The 9,484-nt window shown below is 38.5% G+C and overlaps 1 pseudogene; it reads left to right on the top strand.

Annotated features, from left to right (window-relative positions):
* Positions 1-2,443: 2,443 nt before the first annotated feature.
* LOC138943372 (uncharacterized) lies at positions 2,444-4,085 on the top strand (annotated as a pseudogene).
* The last annotated feature ends 5,399 nt before the right edge of the window (positions 4,086-9,484 follow it).

The raw sequence follows: 9,484 nt of genomic DNA, 5'->3' as shown, positions 1-9,484 counted from the left end.
CAGGAAAGACTAACGTAGTAGCGGACGCACTCTCTCGAAATCCACCTATTCCTGACGCATCTATACTTCCTTTGACGAAATCCGACGACGATTCAAATGAATCTCTTTTTTCATATCAGACGGCTACCCAGCAGTCTAGACCCTCCATCACCTTCCCTTCTAACGCATTAGAAGAAAACGCTTTACTAACTCCCCCAGCAACAACAAGAATCCCATCTCAATTCCAATTCCCCAGCATTGAGAACATAAATGAACAAGTGCAGGAACTTAATCAAAGCGATTCAGAAATGTCAGTAGACAACACTGAAGACGAAAGTGAGGATAACATACCTGCCTCTCCACAACCCCGCTCTTCAGGCGAGGAAAACGACTTTAGAATCAACGAAACGCGAGATTCACTACTATCCCGAAAAGACAATCATATTATTTTCACTACGCTAGAAGGACATCCTTATGACAAAGGCGCGAAAGATTATTTGGCCGAGAATAAACTTCCCACATATAAAGATTTAACTTTCGCAAGAATAAGAGTAACTAATCTAAATAACGGAAAACATTTAATAAATATTCCCATTAAGCATAACGAAAAAATACAGACGGAACGAAACGACATAATAGAAGGATTAAGATCATTGAGAGATGCCATAATCGAGCTAAATTTGAAAACTGTTAGTATAGCACAAAATGACCTGTATTTTATGATCCCATGGATTTTTATTTATAAGAGCCTAAAAAGATTTCTTTCCGACTTATCAATAACCATAACAATCTGCAAATCTTTGGTAAGATGCCCCGGCATAACGGAAAGAACGAATATTATTTATGAAAAGCATGCCACAAAGATAGGAGGACACAAAGGTATAAATAAAACCTATCATCGAATTAGACAAAATTACCACTGGCCTACAATGAAAAAGGATATCCAGGAATATATAAGAAATTGCAAGGACTGCCAAGTAAAAAAATTGACAAGGGTAAAGACAAAGCAGCCTATGATGATAACTGACACTCCAGGAGTTGCTTTTGATAAAGTATCAATGGACGTAGTAGGGCCATTGCCGATGACAAGCCGAAATAACTCCTATATTTTAACAATACAGGATCTTTTAACGAAATATTCAATAGCCACGCCCATGGAAACGGCAGATTCCTTCTCAATAGCTGATGCCTTTATAAAAGATTTCGTTTGCATATACGGAGCACCAAGAGCTCTATTAACCGACCAAGCTCCAACCTTCTTTACCTCCTTAATGAAAGCAATTGCTAATTATTTTAAAATAAAACAATGCCGTACAACCGCTTATCATCCGCAATCAAATGGATCAATTGAACGTTCGCATCACGTACTAACTGAATATTTAAAAATGTACACCAATCAAAATAGCGAATGGGACGAGCACATAAAACCTGCCATGTTCGCCTATAACACCTCAGTCCATGAAGGAACAAACTATACCCCCTATTCCCTAGTCTTTGGACATCTTCCTAGAACTCCATCTTCCACAATAATTCCAGAAGACGCCACTGAACAACCTTATCAGGACTATCTCACTAACCTTTTCAAAATTTTAAGAAATTCGGAAGGCCTAGCAAAACAAAACTTGGTACAGTCAAAAGAAAAGAGTAAAGTATATTATGATAAAAGGATTAACGTTCAAAATTTCAAGGTTAATGATAGAGTTTATCTATTAAAAGAGCCCATGAAAGGGAAATTAGACGATCAATATACTGGGCCATATAAGATTTTAGAAATGCTACCAATGAATAACGCGAAAATAGACTTCCGTGGTAAATCACGCGTAGTCCATATAAACAAGTTGAAGTTGTGTAAAGGCACATATTTTATAGATCCGGGATGAAAGAAAATGCAAAGAAAGAGAAATTTTGTAAGCGCGGCCTGGACCCCCGGATCCAGTAATTTTAAGATATTTTCATATTAGTCTCGTATTAATATTAGAAATTTTGTTCTAACAACACATACACACATCTTGTAACATAAAACAACACAAACAACCCATATTACTCTCGTATTTTATATTTAAATATAATATTTCTATTTTAAGGTTTACTACATTCCGATGCTTCTAATTACCGCAATGTTCTCTGGCACAAAGGCCATAATAGCCTACGATTGCGGGGGAGCCTACCTTAATGTGACCACTGTATCTTTACTACGTTCAGGCGAATGCGACATCGACATTGCGACACCTGCGACAATCAACACATACATACAGCTGCTACAACTGTCAAACTACGCGCAAACTCACATAACTCAATGTAAGATAGAAATCTTAAGAACCATATCTCACTGCGGAATGCACTCGCATATTTCAGCCGTTCATAACGGTTACGCAAGTTACTTGCAAGAAACATCTCGCGCTAGGTGCATTCAAATGCATAAAGAAGGTCTTTTAAAGGTAGGAACCGCTGAAATTATCGACGGATTAAAATCAAATCATACGTATTATAGAAGCGTCACGCTTGCCGGCAAGGTGAACGTAGATGGAACTTGTAAGGGAATTCAATATTCGGATTATTACGGCACATGGGATGACGTAATAGTACAAGCAACCTTAAAAATCTCCCTCAGAGATTCATACGTACCGGTTAGATTAAATGCAGGAAAAATAATGCTAAAATCGGGCACAGTTTGCGACCTAGCTGACGAATCCTGTATAGACTCGGACGATGGTTACACCTTTTGGGAAGGAATACCCAATACCGCTTGCGGGTTTGAAGCATATGACGTCTTATATGAAGGTACCTCTACTAAAATCCAAGGCCTCCTTAATTCCCAAAACACCACTATGTTTACCTTAGAATCCCAAGACACTACTTTTGCGTTAACGTTGACGCGAAGACACACTATTTGCGGCTATACTCTATACGGAACAGAGCATCCAAAATTATTTATCTTTGAAACCCAAAAAGGAAACATTTTTAAAGCAAGGTCTAAAATCGCAGTAACTAATTTGGATCTGTTCACATACGCAAATTCGAAATTTGTGTATGTTGAAAAATATATAAGAAGCCAAATCACGTCATTATACAGAGACATCATTGTACAGAAATGTGAGTTAGAAAAACAAGTAATTCAGAATACTTTGTCTCTGGCAGCAATACAGCCGGACGAATTCGCCTATCGAATGATGAAGTCACCTGGCTATATGGCAGTGACTTCAGGCGAAGGGATCCACATTATCAAATGCATAGCAATAGAAGTTACTTTGCGAAAGACCAACACTTGTCATACGGAACTACCCGTGACCTTTAGAAATGCTTCTTTGTTCATGACACCAAAATCCCATATAGTAATTAGACACAGTACTATAAGGGACTGCAATCCATTACTCCCAATCCTATATAACATTGAAGGGACATGGCTCCAATTTAATCCTACCCCATCCATGGCAACCTCCCCACACGAAATTAAACCCCTTACAAAATTATCTTGGAAATACCTTGCACCAAAATCCTTAGCCACCAGTGGCATTTACTCTCAACAAGACCTTGACGAACTAAGGGATCATATTATGTTCCCCGCGGAAAAGAACGCGGTTTTACACACCATCGCCCGAGGCTTTACCGGACAATCGATACAATCAGACGCGGTTTCATTACAAAACTTATTGGATGAAGACGTTAAATAAAATTTATAATAATACATTAACAAAAATATGGGACGGTTTCACCACATTCGGCGCAGCGACCGCTGGTGTATTCGAAATATTTATAATTATAAGAATAATAAAAATTGTATTTGACACATTGATACATGGCTATGCGCTACATGCAGCTTATGGCTGTAGCTTACACTTACTCGGAGCCATTTGGAGCTCTTTCACACATTTATTATTGTATTTGGCCAATAGGCCACAGCCACAACCAAATGTAAATCCCGAAAACCCACCGGAACACACAGACACAAACACAGTACCCAACGCGCCAGCAGAAAACGCGGAACCGCCTACTATACCTATAGTATATACGTTCAGAGATCTACGTACCAGATTGGACGAATAAATTTCATCATAACTCGTTACTCCGAAATTTAAACTAAGGGGGGTGGTGTGACGTCTCAGCCGCACGTCAAAATTTATTTAAACAATATATTTATTGTTAATTCACCCATAAGGGGCGAAAGAAGTAGAAATCCGGAGAAAATTATTCGTTCAAGACAAACTTCTAACTTGTAAAATAGTATTCATACTCGAGAGTCACCCCGTATATAGCCAACGCTCGAACGCGCCAGCGGGTGACGCAAAAATAACTATCATACGAATAAACTATAGAAATAACTAAAGCCTTATATTTGCATTGTACAATCAGACAGACGATTCAAACGCTTTAAAAATTGTAATAAATATTATATATATATATATATATATATATATATATATATATATGAGCATACAAAAGATCTTTTAATAAAGCGTTAAATTCAATTAGAAGATACAAGCGAAAAGTGAACGATGCAAATGTAACGTTATTACGTTTTAACCCAATAATTTTAAGTATATATATATATAGTCGTTTTAACTTTATATTCATATAGCTTCTAAAAACTTTATATTCGCATATGCGCATACACATATTCTACGTAGCATAAGACTTTATTATTAACCATATAAGTAGCAATAAGGAATTAGGCATATAAGAATATTCAGTATAAAATATTTTATTCGCTACAATATTATAAGAGTTTTATAAGAGCCTTATACTGTACATGGTATGCGGACAGGCCCGTCGATCGATATTCTTATCCGCCCGCTCGATAAGATTAAACGGGACAAACAAGTTGGAATGTTGCGAGGGAACGATATAGCTGTCCTTCTCGCACAGAGATCCCTACCAGCGGCGCTTCCACTTGCCATTGCTCCCGCCCATGGGACTCCCTCCAACATCGGGAAGTCTTAGGCGAAGCATAGGAAGAATATCCCACCATCTACCAAAGGCGATCCCACTGCAGCATCTCTCCCACCAACACCCGAAGACCGGAGGAGCTCAGTGCAAGCCAGACATCCAGCATTACTATTCCAAACTTCGAACAGCTAACACGACTAGCTCTTCAATATAGTAATCCGGTGTACGCATCGACAAGCTCCGAATTCACAGTTATAAGACTTCCATTCTTGTACTTCGAGTTTCTCTAGCGTTAGCAGACGCTAGTAATATTAATTGCTTAACTTAACTTAAATATAAAATAAAGTGCTATTTTACTCTACATAACTCTACGAATTATTTCAACATCCGGCTACCAATTTATCCTGAATTAGCCGTCATTACCATAATTAAGAGCGCTTATCAGTGATCAATCTGGAGGACCAGCTACACAGAGAATCCAGCATATTAATTATTATTCAGACACATATAGTCATAAAGGGTAAGAGAAACATTACTTATAGATCCTACACAACCATTGACGGGTTATTAGTCTTATGGTCCCCGGTAGACCCGGTGAACTGCAGGGTGACCGAAAAAGAAAATAAAATATCTCATTTATAAAGGAAAATTACACTAAAAATAATTAATAAATACTACTCAGATTTATTACTACAATTAGTATTATATGTTCATGTTCTTAGAATAAAGAATAATTTTTTTTATTAACTTCGAACGCTGGGACGTGACAATACATTGTTAAAATCGCTATGTACGCAAGTTTTGTTCGTTCGGAACGTCTTAGTTACGTGTCAGTAAGTGAGTTTAGTCGAAAATTCTTGCACGACATTAAGGAAATTGAGGATATACGTTTTTCTGCGCACAAAGCTGAGATCGCTATGTACGCAAGTTTTGTTCGTTCGGAACGTCTTAGTTACGTGTCAGTAAGTGAGATTAGTCGAAAATTCTTGCACGACATTAAGGAAATTGAGGATATACGTTTTTCTGCGCACAAAGCTGAGATCGCTATGTACGCAAGTTTTGTTCGTTCGGAACGTCTTAGTTACGTGTCAGTAAGTGAGTTTAGTCGAAAATTCTTGCACGACATTAAGGAAATTGAGGATATACGTTTTTCTGCGCACAAAGCTGAGATCGCTATGTACGCAAGTTTTGTTCGTTCGGAACGTCTTAGTTACGTGTCAGTAAGTGAGTTTAGTCGAAAATTCTTGCACGACATTAAGGAAATTGAGGATATACGTTTTTCTGCGCACAAAGCTGAGATCGCTATGTACGCAAGTTTTGTTCGTTCGGAACGTCTTAGTTACGTGTCAGTAAGTGAGTTTAGTCGAAAATTCTTGCACGACATTAAGGAAATTGAGGATATACGTTTTTCTGCGCACAAAGCTGAGATCGCTATTTACGCAAGTTTTGTTCGTTCGGAACGTCATAGTTACGTGTCAGTAAGTGAGTTTAGTCGAAAATTCTTGCACGACATTAAGGAAATTGAGGATATACGTTTTTCTGCGCACAAAGTAGAGATCGCTACGTACGCAAGTTTTGTTCGTTCGGAACGTCTTAGTTACGTGTCAGTAAGTGAGATTTGTCTAAAAATCTTGTGCAACATCAAGGAAATTGAGAAGAACCGCTTCACGGCATACATTGTTAAAATCGCTATGTACGCAAGTTTTGTTCGTTCGGAACGTCTTAGTTACGTGTCAGTAAGTGAGTTTAGTCGAAAATTCTTGCACGACATTAAGGAAATTGAGGATATACGTTTTTCTGCGCACAATGCTGAGATCGCTATGTACGCAAGTTTTGTTCGTTCGGAACGTCTTAGTTACATGTCACTAAGTGAGATTTGTCTAAAATTCTTGTGCAATATCAAGGAAATTGAGAAGAACCGCTTCACGGCATACATTGTTAAAATCGCTATGTACGCAAGTTTTGTTCATTCGGAACGTCTTAGTTACGTGTCAGTAAGTGAGTTTAGTCGAAAATTCTTGCACGACATTAAGGAAATTGAGGATATACGTTTTTCTGCGCACAAAGCTGAGATCGCTATGTACGCAAGTTTTGTTCGTTCGGAACGTCTCTTAGTTACGTGTCAGTAAGTGAGATTCGTCGAAAATTCTTGCACGACATTAAGGAAATTGAGGATATACGTTTTTCTGCGCACAAAGCTGAGATCGCTATGTACGCAAGTTTTGTTCGTTCGGAACGTCTTAGTTACGTGTCACTAAGTGAGTTTAGTCGAAAATTCTTGCACGACATTAAGGAAATTGAGGATATACGTTTTTCTGCGCACAAAGCTGAGATCGCTATGTACGCAAGTAGTGTTCGTTCGGAACGTCTTAGTTACGTGTCAGTATGTGAGATTTGTCTAAAATTCTTGTGCAACATCAAGGAAATTGAGAAGAACCGCTTCACGGCATACATTGTTAAAATCGCTATGCACGCAAGTTTTGTTCATTCGGAACGTCTTAGTTACGTGTCAGTAAGTGAGTTTAGTCGAAAATTCTTGCACGACATTAAGGAAATTGAGGATATACGTTTTTCTGCGCACAAAGTTGAGATCGCTATGTACGCAAGTTTTGTTCGTTCGGAACGTCTTGGTTACGTGTCAGTAAGTGAGATTTGTCTAAAATTGTTGTGCAACATCAAGGAAATTGAGAAGAACCGCTTCACGGCATACATTGTTAAAATCGCTATGTACGCAAGTTTTGTTCGTTCGGAACGTCTTAGTTACGTGTCAGTAAGTGAGTTTAGTCGAAAATTCTTGCACGACATTAAGGAAATTGAGGATATACGTTTTTCTGCGCACAAAGCTGAGATCGCTTTGTACGCAAGTTTTGTTCGTTCGGAACGTCTTAGTTACGTGTCACTAAGTGAGATTTGTCTAAAATTCTTGTGCAACATCAAGGAAATTGAGAAAAACCGCTTCACGGCATACATTGTTAAAATCGCTATGTACGCAAGTTTTGTTCGTTCGGAACGTCTTAGTTACGTGTCAGTAAGTGAGTTTAGTCGAAAATTCTTGCACGACATTAAGGAAATTGAGGATATACGTTTTCTGCGCACAAAGCTGAGATCGCTATGTACGCAAGTTTTGTTCGTTCGGAACGTCTTAGTTACGTGTCAGTAAGTGAGATTTGTCTAAAATTCTTGCACGACATTAAGGAAATTGAGGATATACGTTTTTCTGCGCACAAAGCTGAGATCGATATGTACGCAAGTTTTGTTCGTTCGGAACGTCTTAGTTACGTGTCAGTAAGTGAGTTTAGTCGAAAATTCTTCCACGACATTAAGGAAATTGAGGATATACGTTTTTCTGCGCACAAAGCTGAGATCGCTATGTACGCAAGTTTTGTTCGTTCGGAACGTCTTGGTTACGTGTCAGTAAGTGAGTTTAGTCGAAAATTCTTGCACGACATTAAGGAAATTGAGGATATACGTTTTTCTGCGCACAAAGCTGAGATCGCTATGTACGCAAGTTTTGTTCGTTCGGAACGACTTAGTTACGCGTCAGTAAGTGAGTTTAGTCGAAAATTCTTGCACGACATTAAGGAAATTGAGGATATACGTTTTTCTGCGCACAAAGCTGAAATCGCTATGTACGCAAGTTTTTTTCGTTCGGAACGTCTTAGTTACGTGTCAATAAGTGAGTTTAGTCGAAAATTCTTGTACAACGTTAAAGAAATTGAGGATATACGTTTCACGGCATACATTGTTAAATTCGCTATGTACGCAAGTTTTGTTCGTTCGGTACGTCTTAGTTACGTGTCAGTAAGTGAGTCTAGTCGAAAATTCTTGCACGACATTAAGGAAATTGAGGATATACGTCTTTCTGCGCACAAAGCTGAGATCGCTATGTACGCAAGTTTTGTTCGTTCGGAACGTCTTAGTTACGTGTCAGTAAGTGAGTTTAGTCGAAAATTCTTGTGCAACATCAAGGAAATTGAGAAGAACCGCTTCACGGCATACATTGTTAAAATCGCTATGTACGCAAGTTTTGTTCGTTCGGAACGTCTTAGTTACGTGTCAGTAAGTGAGTTTAGTCGAAAATTCTTGCACGACATTAAGGAAATTGAGGATATACGTTTTTCTGCGCACAAAGCTGAGATCGCTATGTACGCAAGTTTTGTTCGTTCGGAACGTCTTAGTTACGTGTCACTAAGTGAGATTTGTCTAAAAGTTTTGTGCAACATCAAGGAAATTGAGAAGAACCGCTTCACGGCATACATTGTTAAAATCGCTATGTACGCAAGTTTTGTTCGTTCGGAACGTCTTAGTTACGTGTCAGTAAGTGAGATTTGTCTAAAATTCTTGTGCAACATCAAGGAAATTGAGAAGAACCGCTTCACGGCATACATTGTTAAAATCGCTATGTACGCAAGTTTTGTTCGTTCGGAACGTCTTAGTTACGTGTCAGTAAGTGAGTTTAGTCGAAAATTCTTGCACGACATTAAGGAAATTGAGGATATACGTTTTTCTGCGCACAAAGCTGAGATCGCTATGTACGCAAGTTTTGTTCGTTCGGAACGTCTTAGTTACGTGTCACTAAGTGAGTTTAGTCGAAAATTCTTGCACGACATTAAGGAAATTG

This window comes from Polyergus mexicanus, unplaced genomic scaffold (genome assembly GCF_030449975.1).
Source record: "Polyergus mexicanus isolate NDT 795.1 unplaced genomic scaffold, iyPolMexi1.0 SCAF_26, whole genome shotgun sequence".
In the NCBI taxonomy this organism is placed as follows: domain Eukaryota; kingdom Metazoa; phylum Arthropoda; class Insecta; order Hymenoptera; family Formicidae; genus Polyergus; species Polyergus mexicanus.
Note: the sequence above shows the minus strand (reverse complement) of the source record. Positions and strands in the feature narration are given on the sequence as shown.